This window comes from Pleurodeles waltl, chromosome 5 (assembly GCF_031143425.1).
Source record: "Pleurodeles waltl isolate 20211129_DDA chromosome 5, aPleWal1.hap1.20221129, whole genome shotgun sequence".
Taxonomy (NCBI): domain Eukaryota; kingdom Metazoa; phylum Chordata; class Amphibia; order Caudata; family Salamandridae; genus Pleurodeles; species Pleurodeles waltl.
In genome coordinates, this window is record NC_090444.1 from 219452657 (window position 1) to 219479683 (window position 27027).

Sequence of the window (27027 nt, forward strand, 5' to 3'; positions counted from 1 at the left end):
GCTCGGGGGACAGTAAATTGAGCATCATTGAATACACCATTAAGTAAAACGATAGTAATAGCTGGTAATTTTTAGCGGTTAGAATCAGTTGACCCACTTTATTTATTTTTTTAAATGACAAATGCTTGAGATTTAAACTCCAGAAGCGCGCTTGGTACCAGCTGGAGAATGATTGTTCGTGTTGTAAATAACTTTGCGTGCCCGTGGGACGCTTTGCCCTGCCAGCTTCGCCTCCCCTGCCCTGGGAGCGCGGTCCTGATTAGGCGCCATGTGCCTTCTTGTTATCCCGCCCCGTCTTCTCTTCACGCTGAGCGGCGCGTGGAACATGCTCTCCCCACAGATAATACTTATTGTGGCCAAATAGGCTTAGATGGGTCTCTATGGTAACTGCGAACCGTGCGCCGGGAGGAGGAGAGCTGGGGCTTCACCAGAGCACTAGATTCAGCCTCGCCCTGCCTCCGCTGACTGGAGGCCCGCGGGGAGGAGGAGAGGCAACAAGTGCGCTGCTCTTCAGGGTCCTGCTCACCGGAGCGCCGCGCAAGCCCAGCTCTGTGCCCCGCAGGCGGAGGAGCACACGTCTGTCCGGCGGAGGCAGGTGCGCCGGCTCGCGAAGCCAGCCTCTGCCCCAGGAACAGCCTCCCTCACTGCAGCGGGGGGTGTCTGCACTGCCCAGGTGACGGGGAGCTGCTCCAGGACACCAGTAAGTCATTTATTACCGCCTGCGATGCTCCGCGCGCTTCTCGTTCTTTTCAAAACGCAGAACGAAAACTTTGCTCCTAGTTTTGACAGTAATCGTGTCTAGGCGGCTGTTCTAGATACTTTGGTATATGGATGGAGTATCGTGCCGGGATTCTAGTTCACATGTCCCCGTGTTTTTGCCTGCGCTTTTTCTCACCAGATTTTGAGTTTTAGCAGTTTTGGCAGCTATTCTGCGGTAACAAAAAGAGCTAAAAGTTACCTAGAAATGTTGCTGTTTGCAAATGGTCACTAGTGGACCTATTTAAGGCGTGTGCGTGTTCGGTCGTTAGACTATATATTCATCCAACACAAAAGGAGAAATTCTACCAGTAAAAAAAATGCTTTTGGGCACTGACAACCAGCTGCATCTGAAATTCATTGCACTTTTAGATATCCAATAATTCTGTTTTCCAGCAACTGAATTCAGTTCAAATTCTTTTAAGTGGTTGAGTGGAATGCCCGCATTTCTCCCTTTGTTCTCCTAAATTCAGGGGAAGGCACTCGCAAGGCACAGTGCAGTTGCAATATGCGGAGTCTATTTACTACACATTGAATAGGAAGTGTTATGTCTGTCGGTGCATTCGGACATGTCCAGCGTGTTATACACCAATTTGAAAGTACCGAGGAAGGATTTTTAAAATAATATCTGACGGGAAACAGAAAAAACTTAAGCCAGTGGGAGAGATGGGCTTGCAGCACTGTGGAAGCAGCTGTAGGAATGTCTTTAGAGCTGTACAAACACAAACGGGCATTCAATGCTCAATTTAGAAACTTACTTTTCCAACAGCTTGTGCAATGTGCACAGCATCTCTGCTGCACAGAGGATGTCCATCCCATGTCACACTACGTACAACCGTAAGTGACCACGATATCAAAACATATTTATCTACAAGAATAGAGTCTAATTTACAGCAAATTCAGTCACAGGGATGTTCAAGAAATAGCGCTGCTGATGCAGGGTAATTGAAAATGCACGCTTTTGTCGTAGAACCTGATACCTCGTTCTCACCTCTGTATATTAATTCATTATCTGGATTATGCACCCGGAACCTAAACATCACACATCTGCCACTTGTTCTGCGGCAACCTTTGAAACTTGGGTTCTGTCAACATCTCGAGGTCATCATTGCAAGTTATCTAGATCTGTAGGGCCCTTCCTACACCTCTTTCATTGATACTGGTTTGCATATGTCTTCGGTCCACAAGCATGTCTGCAGCCTTCAGCTATAACAATGTTTAATTTGAGCCGGTGGTTTCCGGTGGTGGGCACCAGCACTTATTTTCGAGGGCCGGCACTTATTTTTCTTCCTCAAGCATTTACTGCGCAGAAAGGACACATATGGTAAAGACGTAGGAAGAGAAAAAAGAAAAAGCGTCACAAGGGAGAAAGTGGCAAGAGTGAGCTGAAGGGGCAGGGAGTGTTTGTAAATGGATTAAAGAGGTGGGTTTAAGATTACGCTGTTTCAGTTTTCCTTGCGCACACATTTAAATGCAACAGCTGCATGTTTCAGAGGCGAGCTGTGGGCGCCGGCATGTTTTTATTGACAAATTAACCACTGACCTATAACCACAGACGCTGCAAAGTGCTTAACTTGAGGTGATGGTTTCCGGTGCTCAGCACTGGCACGTAATTGTTAGCGCCCACACTTGGTGGTGCTGTCATGCTAATTAGGAGATGAGTCCAATAACAGTGTTTAATAGGTCAGTATACCTTAAAAAGAAAATATTACTAGCTGCTCACACCATGATTATAGTCATGGGTGGCCTGAAATAGTCCCTGGCTCCCAACGCTGACTGCAACCATCTACATGTGCCACCAGACACACCATGGGGCCGATTCACAAAAGCATTTATAAGAGGGGAAGTAATACAACGTACTATTGCACTACTTCGTGAACTAGACCTGAAACATTTAACTTTCTATTAGTAAAAGTGCAAAGTGGGCACAATCCTTTGTATTAGTACCAATGGCATTTAAATATGACTCAAATATTGCCAATGTTTTCGATTTTAGATTTTTTATGGTCAATTCAGAGAGGCACGTAAGAGTAATGAAAAGAGTACTACAGAAACATGCTTCTACGTTCTCTTACATGTCTTCGTGGCTCTGCTCCTGAGGTTTCTTTCTCATTGCTACGTGAACAAGAGCTGCTAAGCAGAGGTGCTACACAGCCAGTGTGCGCTCCATTTCATCTGTTCTCATTAGACAGGTCACTGTGTCTCTGTCTTTGCAAAGGGGAGCCCAGCACTTATGCTTGATGTCACCAGGCCCTCGTGGTGAAGAGGTCCTGAAGAGGCCCTGTCATGACCAGGCAGTTTCCTGATACAAGGGACACGCCCCCGCCTTCCAGGAACTGAGAAACGTCTGGTAATGGGATTTAGCAAATGATGAAATTAAAGTCCAACAGAAGCAGGCCCATTGCACTGCAAAGCACAGAGACACATTTTCTAGAGTGGTTGTAATCCTGTTTAAGGCTAAGAGGATTGGAGTGATCACGTTTTTGGTTATTATGGATTAGTCCTGGTTCTCAAATGTGCTTTGTCTACGCAACATTTTGTACATTCACTGCTGTTCCATCCTTCACCCCGCTAATAACATCCTTGTGCACAGACATATGCACCTCTTTAATCCATGCAGGGGCTCAGTTACTATTATTTCACTCAATGTTGCACAGCAAGAGAACATGTACTTTATTCCCAAAGAAAAAGAAAGAAAGACTTTATTCGGAATGAAATAATTCAACCATTAAAACAAGTAAACTACAATACATAAGCCAAAATAGCAATACAACAGTATATAAAAAAAAATCCATCAAATAAAAACAGATAAAACCTCATTATTAAAAATTAAAATAAAGGAATTTCTTTAAAAAAACTCTACATTGCTACGCCAAGTAATAGCTCCCCTCAAGAATGATCCCAACCCCCTCCACACCAATGCATCTGAAGCCATTTGCAGCCACATAAAAGCAGGGCAATATTGCACAAAACACTTGGGCCTCAACAAAGGTAATAAAAAACACAAAATAATGTAAAATGGGACAAGGTCTGCAGGGACACCCCATCACAGGGGCAAGGTCTAATAGATTTTTCACCATACTGGCCTAACGGGAAACATAGATTACTTCTAATGATCCCCAAATGAAATTGAGTAATGAGAGTCCTTTCCCTCACATCATTTATCTCTAAAAGATAACGCTCAGGGCCCGCCCCCATCTTTAACATAATAAAATCCCTGACTGATTTTTTCCCTAAGACCTCCCCCTCTCTTTTGGCCCCTTGAATTCTCAAAAAATTATCCTTAACCCAAGTTTTATCACGCCTAGCCAGTCACTCAGGAGTATCAAACAAGTCAGGCCGCCCCAAATCATGGGCCGTCTTTCTTATATACGTCAGCCAGGGAATATTCTTTACATTGTCACAGGCCAAACAATCCCTTAAAATCTCCCTATTAAAAGTGGCATGTTCATTACTCCAAATAGAGATCCATAACAAGAGGGGAGCCAACTGAATAGTGTAATGTACAAACTCGAGATCTAGTTCCAAATGAAGGCAAAACCCAGAAGTGTTTTGGCCAACTCCCAGTAGCAACAATTTTCTTCTACAATAGGGGCTCGGGTATTCATATACCCCCAAAGTGCTGCACCATACAACAGGACAGGGAGACATTTCCGCCTGTAGATTTGAAGCAAAGGCTTAATAGGTTTACTTCCTACTCTTACAGCAAAATCAAATGTAGCACCAACTGTGGCATGGAAAAGCATACCCCTTCTGGCAATACAGGGTTTCCAAGAACCTTTATCATCAAAAATGACCCCTAAATAAGGGAATTCACGAACCCTGCTAATAATTTGATCTTCAATCCTTAGCTCCCCCACCCTACTCAAGGGTCTACCACATACAATAAAGTGTGATTTCTTATAATTAATCTCTAGGCCCAAAACTGACATGAATGAGGCATAAGCTCTAACTACTTCACGGAAGTCATTCATAGTGCAGGCCATAAGGACCGCATCGTTTGCATACGTCAACACAGGGAAATTAATACCATTCACCTTAGGGACATCCCTGCAGTGTTCCATCAGGAAATCCGACAATCCATTTGTATATAAAAGGAACAGAGTGGGAGCCAAAACACACCCCTGGCGAACGCCCCTTGTGAGCTTAAAAGCCTCTGAGCATTCCCCATTTATCCCCACCCTCACATTTGCAGCCGTTCCTGTGTGGAGATGCCGGAGCAACTCTATAATATTAGGATCCATCCCTAACTGATTTAGCCTCTCCCACAGTATAGACCGATTTACCTTGTCAAAAGCACAGCTAAGGTCCATAAAAGCAAGGTAGAGGGTGCCCTTCCTAGCTTGCGCATATTTCCCAATCATCATCAATAGATTCTCGCGTGCCAAGACCTTCCCTAAATCCGTACTGGTCCCGGCTTAGAATGCCATTTTCTGTCATCCAGGCCTCAATACGCCTTAAGAGGATCCGTCCTAGAATCTTCGCAGAAGAATCAAGGAGGGAAATGGGGCGATAAGACTTAGGATCATACCGATCACCCTTTTTGAATACTGGGATAATACAGGCCAATCTCCCGGAGGCAGGAATACCCACAGTAACTGCCGCATTAAGAACATTTAAAAGAATAGGTGCCCATAGCTGGGGACAGGATTTATACAAATCCTTAGGGATCGAATCCGGGCCCGGGGCTTTATTACTAGCACTACCCTGGAGTGCATCAATAACCTCCTGGAGTGAAAACCTGATCGCTAGATTGAGAGCCATATCATACTCATTATCCCGGTTATTTCTTAGGGGGATTCCCTCAAAAATTCTACAAAAATAGTTTACCCAGGCCTCCGGGGCAGTGTAGCAGCCCAGGCCCTCAGATGTTTCTGTTACAAAAAAACCTCTATTTACCACCTTCCAGAACAAACCAGGATCCTTCAGGACTGTGGCATGCTCCAACTCTTCCCAAGCTTTTTCTTTATGTTTTATCTTACTCTCCCTCAAAGCCCTTTTGTACTTAATCCTTGCTTCTTTCACAAGAACCCTATCTCTGGGATATTTCTTGAGGGCCGTATTCATGTTTGCCCTAGCATCATAACAGGCCTTATCAAACCACCCACATCTGCGCTTACTGGGGCGGGTGCCTATTGAAAATAAACAATCTCGAACTGCTATGTTTACTACAGTTATTGCATCCATAACTTCCTTCGGACTAGGAGTCTCTATCAAAAGTATTTCCGTGAACAAATGTAGGTTGTCCCCCACCACCCTTTCTACAACTTGTTGGGGATCTACCTGTTTGCAACCAAGTCACCTGCCCTGATCTCTTATCTCCACTGATGCGGGCCCACCCCGTCCTGATTTACATAAAGCCCCTGGGAGTTTAAAGCAAACTGTAAGGGGATTATGATCACTAATGCACTCCCCTAACACCTCTCCTCCAATCATCAGATCTTTCAGTAGTGGAGACACGAAAATATAATCAATTGTGGTGCCAGACCCTCTATCCACATAAGTTGGGAGTTGATAAGTAACTACTACTTCCATGTCACAGAAATTCAGAAGGCCCATCTTCCTAAGTTCCTTAATCAGAACCCTCCCTCTAGAATTCTGAACACCATCTGCTGAGTAATCCTCACAGTCACACTCAAAGGGATTTACCACTGTACTAAGATATCCCAACTTTGCATTAAAATCTCCTGACACAATGGCACAGAATTCCAGCCCCACCTCCTCCATTCTACACTTCAACACCTGAAGAACGGAGAAGAGGGCCCCAATTTGACACCCCACATCCCAAACAGCATTGTAAAAATTGACCAACAGAACATTAAAATTGTTAGGAAAAATTACTCATACAGGCAACATACCCTCGTGGTTACAATTAATTTGGAATGCACCCACTATCTTAGAAAAGCGGATTAGGGTAACCAGGCCACCTTTCGAGCGGCCTCCAAGGGACTGCGCAGCCGGGACTGCAAATCTATCATACCCATCCCACGCAGCCAACCCATCCGACCAAGTTTCCTGGAGCATAATAATACCGTAATTAGCCAGACACCTAACCCAAGCCTGGTCAGATAGCTTGGCATCATACCCCGCAATATTCCATGAAATAAGACCGCACTGCGGAATCACCCCCTCCCACGCGATCAGAGTCTTGGTGCGTTGTCAGTCCACCCCTTCCAAGTCTAGATTTCTATTGTTATCAGCTCTTCTGCTGGATATCCGCAGTGCATTCTGACCTGGGGGGGATTCCTGCCAAGTTCAAGGGAAAACTCAGCACCCAGTGGCATATGATTATAAAAATAACCCAGGGGGGGCCATACCAATTGTTCCTACTGTTGGAAAAGCAGGGCTGTGAGTAGAGAGAAGCCGTTGTGCCAGGCCAGGATATCTAACATTTATAATAATACAATCTTCATACCCCTCCTTTTTTTTGGGCCCGACCCAATCAATTCTTCTAGCAAACAAAATGTCCTGGAGATCCTTACACGAAAAATCGCAATTTTTGCTCAGCCAATAGCCAGTCTTATTTATTAATTGGGCCGTAGATTCATTAACCCCAGGGGCCAGAGCAGGGACATTTGTCAACACCACCACATAAGGGGCACAAGCCGGGGGGAGCTCCAAACAGACCAACAAAGACCTTTTCTTCAGCAGGTTCTGATTATACTTCCCATCCAACTGTTGGCAGATCCCCCCAACTGCCACAGATTAATAATCAGGTTGCCTGCTACTGTTAGATCTATTTACGCCCCCGCCCATTGGTAGGGCAGTAGGTGAATCCGGCGCATTCTCAGCACAAGCACCTTGGGCCCCAAAATTTGTAGGATTATCCAATTGCTGTGGCATTTTCCCCAAATGCCCCAAGGTCCCAGCAGCTTCCTCCTGCAAGATCGCCTCCTCACTTGGTTGGGACAGAAAGCTCGGGGCCACACATCCATCCGTACATTGGCTCCCTTGGCTTCCTTGCTCACATAGCCAAGAAACTGCTTTTTCTGTAGCCAATAATTTCGCCACAACAGGGTACAAAATACCCTCAATCCTTTCCTTAAATTTTAACAATAGATTGGTTACATCACAACCCATAGGCTGGCAAAGTTCAGGGCCACTGTTCATCCCCTTAGGGATTTCCAGAAGAGATGTTTTCGTTTTGGGCACCGTTTTCTTTAGTACCTTTTTCTTCCTCGGGGAGGCCTGCACTTGTCCAAGAGGCAAGCCGGAGGAGAGGACAACAAGAGCCTTTTACTTCTTCTTGAAGGCCCTGGACCACCAGAATCCTTTGTTGTCTCAACATGGACGTGCTCAGCAGCAACACATTAGTTTCCCCCAAGATAGGCCGCCTCCTCATCCAAGCCCTCAGGGGGATCACTAACTACTGGGATATGACACCAGTCCTCCATCTCCATGGATAGCCTCCTCTCCGCCAGATCAATTTCCTTAGTCACAACCCCAACAGCTCTAGCGAGGAAGGTGTCCAGTGTGGTGTTTACACTACCCTGCCTACCACCACCACTCATAGCTCCAGTTAACTGACCCTTTTTCCTGCCCATTTTGCAAATAGTGGCACCTCACTAAAATAGGGCAACAAAAGTCACAGCTAAAAAAAAAAACACAATTTGAAACACAGTCTCTCCCACAATAGATCTCCAGGCGCTGGCAATATTGAATAATAATCATAGACTCACCATCCACAGAAAGATGAAAGGGGGGTGGCCCAGCCCAGCCTCTGAGGGTCGATGACGGGCCCGCCCGGGTGCGGCCTGCGCGCGGCCCGCGCAGCAGGAGAGAGCAACGCACTATACGCACTTGCGAGGGCTGGCTCCGCCCCCTGGTCCAATAGCCATGGCGTCCCCCATGGTCCAGGCAAGTCTCACACGTCCCGCGCAGCGGGAGAGAGCAACGTGCTATACGCGCTTGCGAATGCTGGCTCCGCCCCCCTGGTCCAGCAGCCACGGCGTCCCCCCAAGGTCCAGGCAAGTCTCACACGTCCCAAAGTATTTTAAATCTAGATAAACAGTTGTGGTTATGTTGAAAACACCACTTTATTAATAAAGAGGCCTGGATGCACTTAAAGTCCACCCAAGGTGCTTTCAGTTTAATTTCCAATTTTTAGGTCTCATCTACTAGACAGGATATGTGATGTCTATTGTGACACGCATTGTTAGTTTACAGTGGGCATAGAACTTGTCTATTACTTACCATTGGTTGACTTCATTGTCACTCTCATTTTTGCTTCTTATTTGTTAGTGTGTGTGATCTTTCCTTCCCTTTCTTGTGTTTTTCTCTGGAGCATGGATGTATTATTTGTATCCCTCGACTACCCCCCTTTTCACATGCATCTTTTTTCTTACTGTTTAAGTACTCTATAACAGTGTTGTCCAACCTTTTTATCGCCGCGGACCGGTAAATGTTGGATAATTTTTCCGTGGCCCGCTTGGGAGGGCGCAATGCTCTGCGCCTCGGCCGCCCGCCACAGTGAAATGAAGTTGAAGTTCCTCGGGCGGCCCGGTGCCGATTGATCCACGGACCGGCACCGGTCCGCGGCCCGGGGGTTGGGGAACACTGCTCTATAAGAGCGCATGTGTTTTCCTGCCAACGCCGGCTTTAGGGCAGGCGACCAGTGCAGCTGCACCTGACGCTGTCCTTGGTGGGGGCCACTGTGTTTAAAAATACCTTATGGATTTAAAAGCGCTTGAACTTCGTTTTGCGTACACCAGTTTGTGGCAACAATAAAAATGTCAGGATAAGTCTGGTGAATAATGCTACTGCTGGTAAGAGGTCAGAATTTTTTCTAGTGGCAGTTTTAACTCATCATAAAGTAGCGCAAAGGGATAAAGTGCCTGCTGTAAAGAGCATGTACCATGCAGATTACAAAACTGCCTGTGGCTGAACTATGAGTAGCGCTTTAAAAAAAATGAAATGTATGTCAGAGAGGGACTATAGAGAGATGAGGGGCACTGTTGAACAGTGATAGTGAGGAAATTAGTGGAAAAGGAGGTCATAGGGGGTGCCGAAAAAGCACCGCTGCCCTGGGGATTATGAGTCTCCGACCGCCAGCCTGGCCACCGCGGTAACCACTGCCATGGAAAGGCTGGCGGTAAGGGGGACTTGGGGTGCCCCTGGGGGCCCCTGCACTGCCCATGCACTTGGCATGGGCAGTGTAGGGGCCCCCTGGCATAGCCCCATCGCGCATTACACTGCCCGAATTTCGGGCAGTGAAATGCACGATGGGTGCTACTGCACCCGCTGCACATCAGCATTGCCGCCGGCTCTATTACGAACCAGCAGCAATGGTGATGTGACTTTTCCGCTGGGCCAGTGGACGGTAACACTGTAACCAGCGGAAAAGTCAAATAGGGAGAAATACCGCCAGCACTGGCAGTATTCTGGCGCCCGCTGCCTCGGCGGTCTTCTGAGAAGACCGGCGAAGTTGTAATGAGGGCCTATATATAATTACTTAAAACATTTACCTTAAATATGCAAAATTAAAAACAGGCTAAACATTCAGACCCTGGAGCCATATAACTTTCGTGATTTTAAGGTGGCCCTAATAAAATTCACAATGCCAAGGCAAACTTCGGGTGTGGCAGCAGATTGCAAATACCTCAAGCCATTTATGAGTGACGTAAGGTGCATGTGTTTCAAAATGGCCGGAGAAAATAACCTCGAACCACGGAATACAATTTACAGAAGAGCATAAAGTGCATCGTAGATTGAATTGAAACACTATCACAGAGACATTGAATGCAAATAGTTTCTCTTGAGTCAGCCACTGGGAAGGCAACCAAATATTGAATTAAGTTAAGCCTCAGCCTTGTCATATAAAACCTGTGCTGGGGATTAGATAACCATATCACGCACATGTTTGTCCCTGAAATATTATCAAGCTGCATAAAATTCAGCACTGAAACCATATTTAGGGCCCTTGTGACGCGCCCTTCTTCAGTGTGAGACAAATAACGCCTTTTAACACATTCTTTAAGCTGGGGCGGATCTTGTCAGGAAAATTAAAAAGTGCATTTAGATCGAGGTTATGAAAAAGGCTTTTGGCATATGCCAGCCGTGGGATGGTATGCCAGTTATCCAGGTTTAGGCAGTCTTCTAATACAAAACGACGAAAATTAGCCTTTGGGGTGACCCATATTTTTATTGATAGCAACAAAGGAGCCATAGCCACAAAATCCTCAATATAGTCCATACCTAATTCTAAATGAAGAATAAAACTTGCAGTACTTTGTGGTTAGGCTAGCAATCAACAGAAAAATTTCTTCTCAGCAGCCTGCACTCGGCCCAGTGATACGCAGCCCCACACCCCAGGACCATACAACCCAAGCGAGAAACATTTACTTCTGTTCTCTTGAACTAATTCCATAATAGGTTTGCAACCAAGCCAATTAGCAATTCTAAATAGGGCATCAGAGGTGGCCCCCATATTGAGTACTCGTTGGGCAATCTGCCTCCCCAAGTCCCACGGGTGTCAAACAGAATACCCAAGTACCAAAAGAAGGGGACTTTCGTTATTTTGGTTACTCCTCTAGAGAAGGCCTTAAATAACCAAGTAACAAAAGAAGGGGACTTCTGTTATTTTGGTCCCCCCTATAGAGAAGGCAAAAAATACATTCAAATTAATCTGCATGTTAGTGCATAATTCGAACCCGTGGTTTCCGGTGGGGGGGCACCTATGTTTGAAGGCAGGCACTTATTTTTTTGCATCAGGCATTTACTACGAACAAAAGACACATATGGGAAAGACGAGGAAGAGAAAAACTAAAATGCGCCACAAAGGGAGAAAGCAGAAAGCTGACAGAGTGAGCTGAAGGGGCAGGGAGTGGCTGGAAATTGATTAAAGAAGCCCTTGATGGCTTTAGGATGAAGCTGCCACAGTATTCTGTGCTCGCACATATAATTGCAGCAGCTACGTGTTTCAAAGGAGTGCTTTGGGCACTGGCACATTTTTATTTACAAATTAAGCACTGCGGCATGTGTAGGAATTCTTCAAAGTCTGGTACGCCTATTCATTCTCTAAGGCTCACCATGGGGACCTGCCATGAGGCAGCTTGTGCATAAGACAAGTATGGGTCCTCAATTGAGCAGGATATTGTCTTTCCATGCCTCCTAGAGATGCAGATCACTAGTTCAATTGCCAAGACAGGGTTGGGTGATTCTTTGTCTTATTGTTCGGGTTGTGATATGTATCTTTAGCCAGAGTATAACAGATTTTTCCACTGGTATCACTGGCTTGAACCTTTTGGTTCGGAACGACTAAGCCTCCCCACAAACCAGGTTGTCCTATCCATGGTGTCAGGCTGACTTACAGGTGGAAAACATTGTCATAGTTGCAGCCAGATGGATTCCAGATTTGCGGGCTATAGTCCAAAATTTAGAAGGCCTCCTGGCTTCAAAGTTCATAACTAGGTTTAGGAAAACTCACCTAACCTGATGAACCCTCAGCTTCTTTGCTTTCTGGGCCCTTAGGTGTTGACTTTTGCTGTGCCCTATACATAAGCTAGGCATATGATTCTCTCTGCCAAATGCCATTTCCCTTCATATTAACTACATATGTGCTACTGCAGGCCTGTCCTAACATGAAGATAGCACTAAAGGTTGACTTTAGGAAGTGTAAATCATAATTATTGGCAATTGTAGAAACACTATTGGCTGTGTTTGATTACATGCATTGTTTATGTATTGATTTATAAAGTCTGGCCTTACTATTCACTTTTGAGAAAGATGTCTTTGTGACATAGTGTATAACCAAGCAGGCTATCCGCCTTCAGCAGGTTTCTCCCATGTAAGTCAAACTAAATTGAAACTCTATGTTCATAACTAGAAAGCGTGGAAGGGATTCACTTGAGTTATCTACCAGATCGGTAGTTTTGCTTAAATCTGGAGATGAGTTTTGAATATCTCTTTGACATATTCGAGTTTGATGATTTCATATTTTATTCCTGAAAGAGATCAATCATTGCTCTAAAATGTAAATCTTTTCCTAGAAAAAAGGCAGAAAGTGGGGGCAGATATGTTAACGATTAACCTTACTAACCTTATTAACAAATGCACCTTCTGATCAGGTCCTTTAACTGAGAAGGTCTTCCTATCAAAACTATCAGTAGTGCTATGTCAAAGGCCTGCCTGTTGACTTCACAGCAAGCTCAGGCATGCCTATGCTGTCTTGGAGGGCAGGTTTGGTTTTGGTGTCACAAATAAAGTCATGTCTCAGTTTTTGGAGGCAGTTTTGGCTAACAGTTTGGAAATTCCTCCAAGTTGGATTTTGCTTTGCAATATTCCACTGAGATTTGGCTGGCACAAGTTACACTCACAAAACAAGAATTACATCACACTGTGACCCATGAAGGGATGAATTTGTGGGAACCTGTGTGTTAGAGTATAGTAATTTTTTTCAAGGGGTCACCAAGAAACTTGGAAAAGATATTCATTTTATGAGTTGTTCTTTCCCATTTTTTAATTAAGTTTTTGTCTGTTCCCAGTACATCTTGCAGGAGTGGGAGTCTTCCTGGCGAGGTTGAAGTAGTTGGGCTCTAGTCAGGTTTTTATTCCACTCCTTCCCTTTTTTTACCAGAGATGATGCAGCACACTGAGGCTTCATCCCAGGATATTGGTAGCTAGATAGCCACAGGGACAGTCACCAGCACAGAGCCAAGCCACGGGATGCAGCCCTAGCGATTGCCAGTGGCTGAGATTAATTCAAGCATTCCATCCATCACCTTGTTGTTGTTGCGGGAGCACCAAAGGCACACCAAAAGCAAGCCCATCTGTGCCTGGACCGTGCCCAGCTCCAGGAGCCCTCTTCAGAACCTCTTTCGATTTAGGCTCATGCTGCACAGTTGTGTGCAAAACCTGCATGTTCCACATTTTTAGGCCACCCATCCAAGCTTATTATTACACAGTCCGTCAAACCTGTACCCCAAAGCCTTAGGAGTCATCCACTGATATCTACTTCTGTGATATACATTATTATTATTAGGTGTTGTCCTAAATATTACATTTAACTATTTGGTTTTAATTGCGACAACAAGCCAGATGTATTTTATCAAATGAAAACATGGCCACGGGACTCCTCTGGACCTGATATGGCGGATTGCAATCCCTGCTAACTACTGTGATCTCACTGACAGTCCTAGAAGATATATAACAATTACCTCATTTCCTTGAACCTCTTTTCCTTGAACAGTCTTAGTCTCGGACATACCTCATGATGAGGGTCTTTTTTTTACTCTAAAGCCTAATTCAACCACTTCTACATCCAGTGTGCTTATGTATTGCACCCTGGCCATGAGCTACTTTTATTCAAGCACTACCATAGGTTTTGACCAATATGTTATTTAGGCTTCTAACGTTATAATTTTAGGAGATTTAGATTGTTTGAGGACTTGGATAACTCAGAAACTGTCAGTCTAAATTACTCAATGACGGCATTTAGACTTTCACAACTAGCCAAACAGACTGCCACACACCTGACCCGACAGTGCCAGCAATGACTTAATTGTTATAAGGGCTCAGCTCCCTTTGCTATGGTCAGATCATGCAGGAGACTTCTTTAATGTAGTTGCTTCACTGCAGGATCGTAACAACGCCCAAGTCAACTTTATCAAATTCTGCTCTTTGGCTAAAGTCAACCAGGAAAGCTTTGGTGACCCTTTCATCGCATTTATTTGAAGAATGATGAATATGTGGACGCTTTGGCAACTAATTTTAAGACCTGGATTTCTTCTTCTTTGGATACCATAGATCCCAAGCACCGTAAAACGTCCCCTAGTTCCAGGGATTTAGCGCCCTGGTTCTCTAGCTCTTAGCCTCTGGCTCGCATCCTAAACCTAAGTATAGATCAGCTATTAGGTTGTAGAAAGGTCTCATAAAAAGTGAAAGTAGAATTCTTTGCATCCAAAATAAAGGAATTGCAAAACTCTGCTCAGGAGCTATGTTTCATAGTTCATAGTTTATTCCATCCAAAAACTAATGACACCACCATCTTGCCATTTCAGTTCTTTTGGGAGGAGCTGGCATTTTTTCAAGAACAAAATTATAAAACATTTATGAGGATTTCCCTAAAAATATCAGTAAGTGTGATTTTCCTACAGTTAGACATGTCATTTCTCAATCACCTTCTTTTCATTATTATCTGGGGAACAAACTTTACACTCACTATCCCAACTAAATCTGGCTTTCCATTAGACCCGTACCCTCTAAAAATTCTTCAGTTCTCTAGATATGTCCCTGCCTTACTACATTATGCAATTAGAAATAAGAATAGTTTAGCTACTCTTAGATTATATTATAAGGATATATATAAACAACCACAGTTAATGTCTAATGAGCATATATTTGATGATATGTCAGATGATTATTGTTTCTCATGCTATATTCATATATAACATTTTATTTCCTTCATAATGGATCTAACAGCACTCCATATGTGTATGCTTGTTTAGTTATTTAAGGCTTACTTACTTGAATCATTCATATATTTCTTGAGTATATTTATTATATCCATATGCATATCAATTTGCGACAACAAGTAAGTCAGGAACAATAGTATACAAAAATCCTAAAAGCAATACAGTACAATATAATACAATACAATATAGTGCAATCCAGATGTTCTACCACACACACACCGACAAGCAACAAACATATATAGCTCATTCATACTCAGTGAAAACCAGACTCAACCTAAGATTCAAGGAACGAAGAACGGTTGATGATCTAACACAAAATATGTCTATACATCATATACTAAAATACCACCATACTAATATAAAAACAAATATAGACATCCAATTATCTGAACATTGGTTCAAAGAATTCTTATTGCCTGCTCTTGATATAGAAAACATTCTGATTTGAATGATATATCGATACAGTCAATGAAACAGCTGTGTAGTGTAGTTTCCCTGGCTGACCTACTATATTATAGCAGGGACCCTCAGTTTAACATACTACATTATGTAACATATTGCTTGCCATGGCAATGGTTCCTGGCTCCTGCAGGAAAGCGATGATTATACTGCCTTTAAAAATAAAACAACTGCTGACCCCACTTTACTTTCAAACTTCAAACCTTTTTCACTTCCCTTGCAGGCCAAGATCCTGGGGAAGGCAGTGACTATGCAGTCATCTGCATATCTTGAGAATAACAGTCTTCTGGACAGTTCCCAATCCAGCTTTATACCAGCACATGGTACAGAGCCCTGCTTGCTAGTGGAGAAAGGTGGCATGAGAGGCAGGGACCAAGGAGGAACTTCTGCCCTGTTGTTATTGGACCCCTTTGTGGTGTTTGACACGCCATCACTATGCAGTTGTACTGTCCAGGCTCATCAAATTTGGTGTAGGAAGAATCACCCTGAGTTGGATTTAATCCTTTCTTAATGATAGGAGACAAACGATCACCTGCGCATCTTACCAATCACAAGAACGCACCATACAAAGTGGCGTGCCCCGGGGTCTTCTTTGAGCCCTACATCATTTAATATCGAATGCACCAGTAGCAGAATTGGCAACATCGCATGGATTGAATATCACATTCTATGCTGATGGTACAACGATTATCATCTACATGACTACAGATGTTGCCACCAGGCAGTCTAGCCTCAGCAACTCCATGACTAGAATGGCAGGCTGATGCATCACAACTGCCTTCAATTGAATGGCGAAAAGACTGAGGTACTGCTGGCCCACGGAACTGGGTGCCGTTCTGTCCCATTCTGCTCAACCAACTTCACCCGCCTGTTTTCTCCTCCTGTATTTTTTGCGCAGAAAAGGCTGCATCGACATCAAAATGGTTCATAGAATTCAATCATCGAATAATGCAATTCCTAATCCATTCCTAATCCATTTAGGGTGTCTAGTGACTTGGCTTTGGCAAGGGTACTGGATCTCATATTACATTACACACTGATACTCCCCAGGCATATAGTTGTTTAGGGATGTAATTGGAAACCATTAAATTCTATCCAGTTGAAGTAAAAATGAGTCATTTACTACTGGGAGTCATGCCATGTGGGTGAATAATTGTACGTGTTTTGAACAGAGCTGTCCAACACTGAACAGACATTCTTAAATATGAATACGTTTTAGGTGAATGACATTTTTTATGGGTTTATTTGCTATTTTGATGATGCAAGCAACCATCTGTAACAACTATACAAATAAAAACCACATTTAATAGAGATCTTTAAAGCTTTATATTTGGTGGTACTGTGAGGTGGAAACTAGATTCCCCCGACAACTGGGGATTAATCGTGCCTGCCTTCCGGTTTTTCAGAGGCCGGTCTCTCCCCCATTAAAGGACATCCCGATATAGTATTAAGTAATACGTTTTACGCTCTATTTGCGTTTTTTCTTTTCATCGCACTCGCTTTATGCGCTGTTTCTGTGCCTCTAGAATAATCTTCAAGTGGGTTTTTTATTCTAGTTCTCTAAAACGCACTAATGGAAATCCACTTGAGTTATTTGATGTTTCAGCCGCAAAACCAGCACTAACTTGAAAATACCACAAATCATTACCTTCTCCAGCCAAGAGCAGGGTTACTGAAATGAAGTGAATAGGCCATCAATTTTCTACAATTGCTAAATAGAATGAACTGGGCCTGCAGGATGTTACTTCAGAGGAAGCAGTAGAAAGGTGTCTGAAATAAGCCTAAAACAGTCTGCAGTAGTGCGCCTACCGAGCAGGCGGTGATAAGTTATCATTAAGGTGCCGTGCTCATGTATTGGGCTACTACGTCTTTCATTACACATACTGAAGGATTATATAAATTGAGCTGGATGGTGCACTTTTTTGAGTATGACTTGCACTTGGTACGTTGCATACTTTCTGCTCCGGCTGCACCGGAAGTTCCTTTTTAAAGAATTAACTTTTTGCTAAGTATGGCTCTCTAATATATAATTTGCTCAAAGGGACTTTATTTGGCATTCAGGTGGGTATTTCTATGCCAAACAAGGCATCGAATAAAGGCAAACACCAATATAACGAACTGTACCACCATTTTAACAATTGGCACATTAAAGGGACCCATTTTGTTAAAAATAGACCGTTTTTAAAAGGACTAGTGGAGCACTGCAGATTATGCTCCACACAGTACATCTCAAGAAGAAGCAAAGTGGTGTCCCGTAGCGTTTAGCTTTGGGAAAAAAGTGCACAACGTTTCACAATTTATGTTATCGGCCCCAGTTTTCCATCCCTTTTTGACAGGGACGGCTCCTTCGCAATGCGCCAACCTCCTGGCTTAGCCAGGAGCTGAAAGATAAAATGGTGTTTAATGATCGTTTTATCTTTCAGCTGCTGGCTCAGCCAGCAGCGTGTTCAGGAAGGGGCGGTTCTGGGCCATGGGAGGGGAAGTGGGAAGGGGAAGGAGGAGGAGGAGAGAATGCACCTAAGTGCGCATGTGTGTTTGGCAGTCCATCTTAGACCTGCCAAACACACATGCGCACTTAGGTTTCTCCAACCCGGCTGTGTTGAGCAGCCGGGCTAGAGAAACTGCACAGATCCCAGGGTTGTGTATGAGCAGTAGTCCAAGCGGCTCAGACCAATCCTGATGCGGATTTCATGCTAGGTTTAGCATGAAAGCAGCACCAGGATTGCTGGGACAGCCGACGAATAGGAGAGAAGCACGGCGTCTATGTCAGGAACGGGTACGTTTAAAAACATTTTTTATTGTTTTTTTATTCCCCATACCCCATGCTTCCCCCTGCCCGCCCCTCCCCTTGAGATCTGCGGCGGCGGCTGCTGCTTTTTCAGCTTGTTCTTTTCAATGATTTTGTTCTTTGGCTTGCACTGTTGTTTTTCTACTTGTGACTAAATGTTTTATTAGCACACATATGCATTAGTCTTTGCATACATTTGTTTTTCTGCTTATGTGAAGAAGCATTTAGCTTATTAGAAACAGTGGTTTCTTTCCAAAATTAGGAAGCTGGGCAATTACAAATAGCATAGAAAGCAATCATTGTAGATGCCTTCTTGTGCACCAGCTCATAGTCCTGGTGGTCATGAAGGGACCCCTGTTGGACATGACCCTTTTTGCAGGGTCTCCACCAGATTTTTGCCTTCTGTTGCTGAATCAATTTCTGCTGTCTTTAGGCCTCTGTACTTTTCCTTGCTAAGCAGTGATAAAGTGCTTGTGCTCTTTCCCTAAAACAAACATGGTAACATTAGACTACACCTAATTGACAAATTTTGTTTACGAGTAAGTCCCAAATAAATGGTACTACACGTACCCAGGGCCTATAAAGTAAATGCTACTAATGGGCCTGCAGCACTCATTGTGTCACCCAATGAAGAAGACTTTTAAAATAAGCCTCAGGCCTGCTACTGCAGCCTGTAGTGAAGTTTTAGACTGCCATTTTGACTTGCCAAATAAAACTTTAGCCAGGCCTAAAGCTTCCCTTTTAATACATATGTTACCCCAAAAGGGAGGTACTAAAGGCTTATAGGAATGGGTGCGTTGCATTAAAAAAGTAGGACATATGAGTTTAAGTTTTACATGTCCTGGCAGTAAGAAAATCCTCTAAAGTCATTTTTCACTGTTGTAAGGTCTGTCTTTCCCATTGACTAACACTGAGTTACTTTATTACATTTAATAAGTGAAGTGATAATTGTGGATTGGAAGAAGATAGAAATATTTTGTGTGCACTTAAGTGAATTATAATTCAAAAGCTTCTTTAAGGGTAAAGTCGGATTTTAAGCCACAGTTCTGAATTTGCCTCTTCTGGAAAGTTGACATTTTCTTGTTGTAACCACATGTGCCTTCTGCCAGTATCCTGGGTCACATGACTTTGAACAGCTCTGCTGTTGAGGTTTGTGTATTCCTTCCAGACAGTGATACAAATGAGGATTAGGTGTGGACAGGAGGGGGAATCCTGTATCTGTATCCAGCCACATAGCTGTTTTAAAGGGCTTCGCCTCCTGCACACACAAAGGAACGTCACACCAATCCTTTGTCACCCTAGACTTCTTGGAGCTTGACAGTGGAAGGGAAGAACTTTCCAGAATCAGATGTGGGGATAGTATAGGAAATCACCAACTTAAAAGGCTGGTACCAGGTATAAATATTGGACCTACAGAGCCACTCATCAGAACACTGGTGGACTTGCAGGCAGTACAAGAGGAAAGACTAGCTTGTTCCCCCAGAGGTCTGCCTTGCTGCTTGGGGCCTGCTTTGTTCCCCAGAGGACTGCCCTGCTGCTTGAGGCTTGCTTTGTCCCCCATAGGACTCTCTTACTGCTTGAGACTTGCCTTGATCTCTGAGAAGGAAGATTGGACCGGCTCCCTTCATCCCGGGCTACCTGAGTGACTCCAAGTATCAGCTGGCTGACCTCCTGTTCTTCTGAGCTACAGGGAAACAACAAGCTCCAGAGGCTCCCTGCAATTCCCAGCTGACCTGCTGCAGTGAACCTGGACCTACAACTGGGCCTGACTGAGCCCTGCTGGCTTCTGCTAGAGTCAGGCCCTGATCCCCAAGAGGTACCTTCCCAGGTCATGGACCCTTGGCTGTCATCAAAGTGCGCTCCTGTACAAGAAAAGGTGACATTTTTAAGCTTTGGACTTTTCACGACCACAAATGGGCTTGTTCGTGCCTAGACTCTGCCACCCACATCTTCTGCCAATGCAAAGCAACAGTGAACCCAACACTTCGCGCTACAGCAACCACCGGTGACGACCGGCAACGTGAGATCTGCACTTCCCGCTACAGCTAATGCAACACAAGGCCTTCTTCTCGAGCGACAGTCATCTTCGACACTCTCCCTGCTTCTCGCAGCCTCCTCCATCATGAACGTAACTCTTAAAACCAGATTAAGAGAATGTAGCTTTTTCAACGGAACTAACCTGGCTCCTCTTTCTGCATGCACTCCTGCATAGACCAGATGATCGCAAGTAGCACTTTGAGCTTTTAGGCGCTATACATACTTAAAACTTTGAGATTGCATATCTCTGGTTCTTCTGATTGGATATTTGTTGGCATCATTTTATGAATTAAAATATATTTTATTAGTCTAAATTGGTTCGTGATTTTTTCTTGTGTTGTGTTTTCACTTGATTACTGTTTGTGTGCTGCAAAATACTGTACACATTGCTTCTAAATTAGGCCTGACTGCTTTGTGCTAAGCTATCTGAGGGTTAAGCACAGGTTAATTTAGTGACTTTTATGTTCACCCTGAAAAGGTTTGTGGTTGTTGCCTGAGTGAGGCTTCCACCCCCCACCCCCAACCAACAACTCAGTTTGTTACACCCTCCTGCCCTCGTATCTCTCCCTACATTTTTTGGGATGTATTCCATGCCCTGCATTAAATGACAGCTGCAAGAGAATTGTTTCTGTTGCGGTCAGCCAATCAGCTTGCGTGGGTCCATAGACTCTAGAACTACAGACCTGCATTGAAGGACTGGAGAACATGCTTCCTCATCCATAGGGATTTGTTCATTTTTCAAATTTGAGTCAACTGACCCACGCCTGCCAACTAATGGGCACAGATGAAGCTAATTTAACTCTCTGAGGTCCTCTTGTCACATTTTATAATGCAAATATCTTAAAAAGTGCTAAGCAGATTTACACCAAAGCACTGAAAGGCCTTATTATGAGTAAAGTTCTAGTTTCATGAGGTTTGGTCACAAGCAAAAATTCCTACTGCCGCCTCCTCCCCCTCCATCTACTCCCAAAAGATCTGCATCAGACATTCCTCCCAAATCTTAAACAGTGCTGATGTTACGCATGATTTCATCAGTGTAGTGATGCCAGAGATTGTACTTAAAATGTCATCAGTCATGCCATCAGTGGTGTCATTTGAGATGTAATGACTGCTATCATGCCCAAAGTCAAGAACATCAAATAGAAATTTCGTGCTATGAGTTGCACAGCTTACAGTCATTTTTAGTATTTTTTGCACCACCATGTTGACCTAACCCACTACACAGAGCCTTCAGGGATGGGCAGTTGCACTGTGGATTTCTTTTGTTACATATTTTAAGAATTGTGCAGATTAGAGGATACCAAAATGGCAATGTGGGTCCGTGCTATAACTGGTTTTGGCATTTCTGGCTCGGATCTGGTGCCTAAGTGCACGGTAAATAGTGGTCTCGTAATTTACTGATCCACTGCTGGATTTGCTGAGACCACAGTGGAAACAGGGAACTTTTAATTCTACAATTGAGGATGCAAACCCCTGCTCCCTTAAACCTCTACTCATTGTGTATTTTTGTGAAGCAGGACTTGCAATATTCTCGCATCATATATGGTCAACTGAAACAAATATTTCCAATTGGAACTAACCAATCAGATTGCAAAGATCTGTAGATCCTGCCAAAATATGTGAATCCTGCACTGGACAAAGTAAAGAATGCCCCCTTGTCCAATCAGAATTGTTTATTTTTCGAATTTTGTTTGACAGATTTCTCAAATCCATCTTGAGAGAACAGCTGTAAAGATATGTGCACCTTCTTTTATTTTACCTTATTTCGGCTCTAGTTTTTAAAAAATGTTGTGCAAAAAATCAACAGATTTTCTCTAAAGCAAAAAAGGTTTGTGAGGTGCCCCAAACCACCTCACCTCATTCAAGCTTCGCTGAAGTCAATTCAGCGGTTTTTGCTGTAGGTATGACAGTTTTTTCCATACAGGTATTAACATGGGATTTAGCAAGTGTAGCCCCCACTACAATACTTGCCCCTCCGAGATGAACTTTAATGAAACACTAACAAACGAGTCAAAGGAATAACTCGGGCGTTAGGTTTTGCGTAGTTTCGCCCACAGGTAAAGTTACCGAAGATTCAGAAATGCCATTTCTGTCCTGTTTAACTGTAACTGTAGATCCTCTATTTTTTTTATTCTGCAATACTTATGCACGCATAAAGGTTTGGAGTGGTGTCAAAATAAGGAAACTACTCTGATGCACCCACTGTTGTTGCTTGTAGAATATGAAATGCAGCAAACATACTGTGCTCCAGTAAACACTGCCTAAGCACTTTTACCTTGGGACGAACACGCAAAGCTTGTGACATAGTTACAAAAAATATATAACAACTCCTTTGCACGTAAACTTTTACGTTTGTGAGATACAACTTTATAACAAATAAAAGCTTATATAACCCATGAAGGACATTTGTTAAAAAATGTAGGCAATGATTTTGTACTGTGTTTTGTGAAATGGAGCAAAAATGTCCTCTTTCACATTACAAAAGAGAGGAAAAATGTTAATTTGTTTAATGTCTTATTATCTAAACAAAGTAAAAATAGATACATGTGTTTTTAATCTGCGCTTACCCCACACGTTCTCATTCTACTGTTGACAGGAACATCGATTAATTGCACAGTGTCAAGAACCAAGTGATTAGATAAATGTTTTGTTTGGGGAATTTCAGCTATTTGACCTCAGCTTTACAACTCAGGAAGGGACTCTGAAAGTTCTGTCTGCTAGCCTATTTAAACTGAACTAGGGGGTCGCACAGTAGTTTGAATGTAAATCGGAAAGAGCACTACTTTTGGTGTTTAAAATACTTTGTTAAGAAATGTGAGTCCACTTATAAAAGGCCCAGTTACCAACACTGAGTGCCTAGATCTGGGTACACGTTGCCATGGCTAGCAGACGAAGCGAGCATAAAGGCACAGAGGGATTGTCAACTTTCTAAAGTTCAAACATATAGAGAAGCAGCACTATATTTTATGAATTCTGTACGAATTTCCGGGTTTTGTAGACCTTGTTGCACACTCTTGCCTAGATGAGATAAAGACATTAAACGCACGAATAAAATAATATAATTAGTCTCCGAAGTCCTACCTCAGTTGATCACTTCTTGATAACAGCAGACATCTGAGGAGAGGAGCAGACTGGAGTCCATGAGGGGGACCTGCAGGGGACACCCAAGGAGGAAGATCAAAGCCTGGAATGGTGCCCTTAATACCAGCATCAATAAAGTGCTGGAGTAGACATAGATGGTAAATAATACGGAAGGCTTGCTTTCTAGCAGAGTCTGCCCCTACACAGCCAGCATCCACTTCCATTCTTAGATCACCCATTGAAGCTAACATGATCCATCTGCACTGATAACTGGAGAACCCAAGAAAAGTTCCAAGATTGGCCTTGTTTTATTAATGAGTGGAGTCGAGTAGTCAGTGCTGAGTCTAAGATTTGAGCTGTGTAGGGTAAGTAGGAGATGGATTGGACATTTCTTAGGGTCTCTCGCCTTAACAAACTTTTCCAGGAGAGTCGTCATTAAAGCAGGTTTCATGATAATATGTTCTGTTGATAAATAGGTGTTCAGCTTGTAAATGCCTAAGGTCTTTCACATAGACCTTAAGGTATTTTTCTGAAAGATGCTGGTAATTAGGAAGAGGAAGCCAGTGAGAGTCAGACAGCATGATATAAGCTAAAGGGAGCAGGAATTACTCTGAATTAGTCAAAGGTGTAATGTCACATATATTTTAGTGTTTAAAAACTTGCTGAAGTTTCCAACAACTCTGGCTAGGGAGTAATAGTGAAAGGTTGGTCCAAGGACAGTTCAAATTAATTGAAGATAGTAGTAAAACTGAGCATGCACAAAAGTATTTTTTTCTTGGAGTTTGTCCAGCACCTAGTATATTTCCTGTGATGTCGCTTGTACCAATTTTCTACCATGGGTCATATTGAATCTCTAAGAGTGATCCCGGCAATTAAGATTTTCTGTCTCTGCTTTGAACTCAGGCATGGACCACTAGAACAACTGAGGATGTTTTGTAATTTAAGTTAGTTTCATAGTTGCAAAATCATATAAGGCCTATGAAATCAACATGGTATTATCACATCTCACTGAGGGATCATAGCCTAAATTTCAGATGAATTAACAACAACCCACTTACCCAAGACATGGTCAAAGTGTTTTCAGTCTCTGCTTTTGCGTGGCAGTATTTCAGAGGCTAACATGGAACATGACTTTAATAATACTTCAATCCAAAGTGTAGCACCACAAGGAAAACCTGCACTATACATCAGTATATAGGACATAACATCTAACTATTTGACTCAGTGGCAGAAGTTAACCCCGAGGGCTAGATTTAATAGTACCAACAAATCAAGAGGATGTGAGCTGATAATATTGTAGGGTGGGCTTGGAAACAATTGTGAATCTCATAGAAGGTCAAAGAAGGTGGTTGGTCTTTAAGAGAGATGACATATTAAGATAAAACCAACAATAATGTTTTTAGAAACCCTTCTGCTGGCTCTTAGCATATCTGTCCATAATAATGGATACCAGTCATCACTTTAAAATGAGGAACATTCCTGAAGTTCAAGCCAACATTCCACCTCTTTTATTGCTAATTGTCTGTGGACTAGATCCATGTCTGTGTGCCCCATTCCATATTACACAGTAGCAACATTGTATGAAAGTGCATTAGTTCCATTTAACGAACATGCAAAGTATATGTAATTTACATCTTGGCAACCTGATGCCTGAAATTGTAGTACTGTCTTCTCATCTGCAGCCCTGGTGTGCTGTTTATTGGACAGGCACCTGTGCTGGCAAGTGGTCTGGGGTCTAACGTTGTGTAGAATCAGTGCATATTGTCATTCGAGTGTCAGTGTTTATTTTAGTGCACTTGAAGCTGTGCCTATGGGGCTAGTGGTTAAAGCCAATCAAAAGATGGGGCCACTGTAAACAGAGATCTATCACGTCCCATTAGTCAGGGCTTACCTTGACATCTCTGCAATAGTCTCTCATGAATACTACTATTTAGGTTTCTTACATGATAAGATATTCAAGACATTATCAAGAGACGAAACTGGATCAGTGTACAATATTCTAAGAACTTCTTTGTATATTATTAGAAATGAAAACCAAAATGTGTTTGTATAATAGAGTGTAATAGATGATTTATGTACAGTTGTGTTTTTTGTTATATTGAACAGCCAACATGTGTTTTGCCCTGGCTATGTCTTCCTGTAGCTTGCTCAAGGCTATTGCTTGTTTCATATTGTGTTACATTGCTGTGCTAAGCATTAAATAAATATATTAGTGGAGAACAAGCAGAAGGAATCAATCATATGGTACATAGGCTCTCCGTGTACAACCATTGATGGGTCAATTTTTCAGGGACAATTGGGGTGATAGACAGTTACACAATGAAAGACACTGATCAGTTGTCATTTAGGTTATTTGTGTATTACTCTCGCTTTATTAAAAGTTTTTCACCTCTTACTGCCTTCTTGAGAATTTGTATGAAAAATACCAAATTTGTGTGGAGTCAGCAGAGGAAATTTGATTTTAAAGAGATTAAAAACAAATGTCAGTGCACCAGCTTTACAGAATAAGGCATCCATTGTTATATTGGATTTCAGCTGCTTGGATTTGGGGCCATTGTTACTAATCAATCTGAAATTAATAATCAGGGTTTTTAAACTACCACATTTGTGTTGACTTTGACAGATAATAGGTATTCTCCATTGAAAGAGAGTCTCCTTGATGGATGTGATAAGTATGCAAAATAGTGATGGATGGAATGTTTGAATTAGTTATAGCCACTGGTAATCACTTCAGGGCCACATCCCAATCTATCGTTATTCTGCACACCATGCCACCTCAGTTTGGACACAGTGGTAGGCAAATCAGTCTTGACCCTGCCCCAGTAGAAACAATACTGCCAAAACTGCCAATCCAGGACCTCCCTGAGCCAGAACACAAGCAACCCAGGAACCGTTTCTCCCTAGATATGGGCTCATCAGCAGGATACAGCTTGATTCCAGTGACACAGTGTGCACAGGACCTACGTCTGGGCATGCCCGCCCCTCATCGGGCAATACAATAAGTATACAAAACAGTGATGGAACATTTGAATTAATTATAGCCATTCGTAATCACTCAGGGTGCATCTGAATCCATCACTATTCTGCACACCATGCCACCTCAGTTTGGACCCAGCCATATGCAGATCAGTCCAGCCCAAACTGCTCAGATAGGTCTCCCTAAACTGGACTACAAGCAACCCAGGACAGATTTTTTCGTCCCAGTTATGGGCTCATCAGCCAGGTGCGGCTTGGTTCCAGTGGGCATGGGATCCACGTCTGGGCATACCCGCCTCATTTAGAGTGACACAATAAGTATACAAACAATAATAGATGGAATGCTTGAATTAACCTCAGCAACTGGTAATCACTCAGGCCCGCTTCCAAATCCATCATTACTCTGCACACCACGCCATCTCAGTTCAGGCCCAGTTAAATCAATGCATACGTATTACCTTGCGGAAGTTAAAGCAGCATCTTAAGTAAGAGTAATAAACAAATAATTCTCAAGGAATC

General features: G+C 43.1%; 1 protein-coding gene across 1 annotated transcript in view; it reads left to right on the plus strand.

The window, feature by feature from the left end:
* Nucleotides 1-395: 395 nt before the first annotated feature.
* The window catches only part of RD3 (RD3 regulator of GUCY2D), a 49203-nt gene continuing 22571 nt past the window's right edge, over nucleotides 396-27027 (plus strand). The window contains exon 1 of the mRNA XM_069233936.1: nucleotides 396-700. The gene's annotated coding sequence lies outside the window, so the exon portion shown is untranslated. The remainder of the gene's footprint in view (nucleotides 701-27027) is intronic.